This window comes from Hylobates moloch, unplaced genomic scaffold (genome assembly GCF_009828535.3).
Source record: "Hylobates moloch isolate HMO894 unplaced genomic scaffold, HMol_V3 SCAFFOLD_11, whole genome shotgun sequence".
Classification (NCBI taxonomy): domain Eukaryota; kingdom Metazoa; phylum Chordata; class Mammalia; order Primates; family Hylobatidae; genus Hylobates; species Hylobates moloch.
In genome coordinates, this window is record NW_026652286.1 from 25,358,542 (window position 1) to 25,361,571 (window position 3,030).

A 3,030-nucleotide genomic window follows, 5' to 3' on the forward strand; every position below is an offset into this window, starting at 1 on the left:
ATTCTTTCTTTCATTTTACTTTGATCAAAGTACGAGTGTTTTGTCTGATTCTGCCTCTGCAAATTTAAAAACTGCTCTAAGAATTGTTCCTGTGCGTTCCAAAAATTTGAATAAAATTCTAAATTCACCTATAAACCTACTACCAAGATACAGCTTCCATTTACATTTTGAAAACTCTCTCTCCATATTGGTAATTCTCAGACTTTAATATGCCTCAGAATTACCTAAGAAGCTTTGTAACACTGTAGAGTCCCTCAGGCCTTCACTCCTAGGGGTTGTGCCTTAGTTCATTCAGGGTGAGTCTAGTATTCTGAGTTTAAAATATCAGGAGACTTTTTAAAATCTGAGGCAATTCTGATAGTGATGATCTGCATACCATGTTTTGAAGAAAAAAGAAAACAACATGCTACAGACAATATCCTGTGCCAATGTAGGAAAAGGTATACAAATTCACATAGATGTTCTTGTGGTAGATATCATTGGTTGACTCCTCCGATGCCATTTTCAACATATTTCCCCCTGGAGTTGGGAATCCCAGTATTAATTTTTCTAATCTCCTCTGCAGCTACAGTTGGCCATGTAACCCAGTTTTGCCCAGAAAGAGCTTGTGGGAAATCTAATCTGTTTTCTGATAAAACAAAAAGGTACAGGAGCAAACTGATTGTCACTGCCCCCTTACACTTTGAAGTAGATGTTTATATTTGTAACTATCCATCATCTTTTGGATTGCCTAGCATAGAAGTTAGGATCTTGTAACTGATCAGGCGTACAATCTAAGCCCCATAAGACACCCTCATGAGGATGATTTGGAAGGGAGCACTGTTTAGGAAACAGCCTCTGTGTGGAGTTTCCACCCTGTTATAGGTGGTTGATGGTTGAGGTATCCGGATTTAGGCATCATCAGTGGCAATGATGGCAGTTTCCTAGTGATAGTAAGATAGGGTAACCTACTAATACTGGTAGTAAGATAGGGTAACCTACTAATCTTAATCCTTAGTTTTGCTACTGGAAGTCTTGTGTCCCCAGGAACTCCCTTAGTCACAGGAAAACCACAGTTGGTCATCCTGTGGCTAGGATGAAATTCCTGAAACAGGTGTGGTATTAGTTTGGTGCAAAACTAATTGTGGTTTTTGTCTTTTAAAAGTAATGGCAAAAACCACTATTACGTGTGCACCAACTTGAAAGTAAGCTCAAGTTTCAGTGAAAACAAGTTCCTAAAATTTAGGGCTAAACAATGGCAATAGCTGTAGTTTCTGTACTGTTTTGTGATGGGACTTGGGGATTTTTTCTCCTGAGAGCTGAGACTAGGCCCTGTTTTCCACCATCCTCCCAGTGGTTTCATGGGGTGCTGAATAGATTGTAAACCATTTTTAAGCTTAAACTAGCAGGGATGAATTCGTTGTTTTCAACTAAGGTACCTGACTAATGCTCTTTACTTTTGCTTTAAATACCACCATGGCATCTAGAGCTAGAGTAGCCAGCTTATAATATGAAATGATGAGAATGAGGATTAAAAAAAAAAACAGTTAAGGAAGGCAAAGTGGAAAGGAAGAATGAGCTTGTGTTCTTGCTGGTATAATTGAAACAATGAACAAGTCTTGGAACTGCCTATCTCTCAGACTTCTTGTATCTGAGATAATATATGTGTGCTTTTGAGAGACAGGACTAGCTGGACTTCCTAGGCCAACCAAGAATCCCTAAGCCTAGCTGGGAAGGTGACCGCTTCCACCTTTAAACACAGGGTTTGCAACTTAGCTCACATCTGATGCCAATTAGGCAAATGCTAACTAGGCAAAAACAGGAGGTAAAGAAATAGCCAATCATCTATTGCATGAGAGCACAGTGGGTGGGACAAGGATCGGGATATAAACCCAAGCATTCGAGCCAGCAACAGCAATCCCCTTTGGGTCCCCTCCCTTTGTGTAGGAGCTCTGTTTTCACTCTACTAGATCTTGCAACTGCATTCTCCTAGTCCGCGTTTGTTACAGCTCGAACTGAGCTTTCACTCGCAGTCCGCAACTGCTGCTGGCTGCCGTCGCAGACCCGCTGCTGACTTCCATCCCTCCGGATCTGGCAGAGTGTCCGCTGTGCTTCTGATCCAGTCAGGCGCCCATTGCCCCTCCCGATCGGGCTAAAGGCTGGCCATTGTTCGGGCTAAAGGCTGGCCATTGTTCCTGCGCGGCGAAGTGCCTGGGTTCGACCTAATCGAGCTGAACACTAGTCACTGGGTTCCACGCTTCTCTTCCATGACTCACAGCTTCTAATAGAGCTATAACAATCACCGCACGGCCCAAGATTCCATTCCTTGGAATCAGGCCAAGAACCCCAGGTCAGAGAATAAGAGGCTTGCCACCATCTTGGAAATGGCCTGCCACCATCTTGGAGCTCTGGGAGCAAAGACCCCCAGTAACATTTTGGTGACCACGAAGGGACCTCCAAAGCGGTGAGTAATATTGGACCACTTTCTCTTGCTATTCTGTCCTTCCTTAGAATTGGAGGAAAATACCGGGCACCTGTCGGCCAGTTAAAAACGATTAGCATGGCCACCGGACTTAAGACTCAGGTGTGAGGCTATCTGGGGAAAGGCTTTCTAACAACCCCCAACCCTTCTGAGCTGGGGCTGTTGGTCTGCCTGGAGCCAGCTTCCACTTTCAATTTTCTTCGGGAAGCCATGGGCCGACTAGAGGCAGAAACCTGTTGTCCCCAACTCCTGGCAGTAGCCGGTTGAGATCATGGCGCAGCCAGAAGTCTCTACTCAACAGTCGGCCATGCGTGCGCCCTACCTTTCCTTCTGACCCATAACTCCTAGGTCCCAACACTTCTTGAAAGTGTAGCCCCCAAATTCTCCTTACCTCTGAATCACTTCCTTTGATCCCTGCCTCCTAGGTTCTAATGGTGCAGACTTTCATTTCCTCTAGCAAGTTGTATCTCCAAAGGGATCTAAGGAAGCTCTAGGCTGCATCCTTAGGCATCTGGATGATAAACCCAGGGAGTCTTATCCCTGGTGTCCCTCCCAATTTAGGTATACAG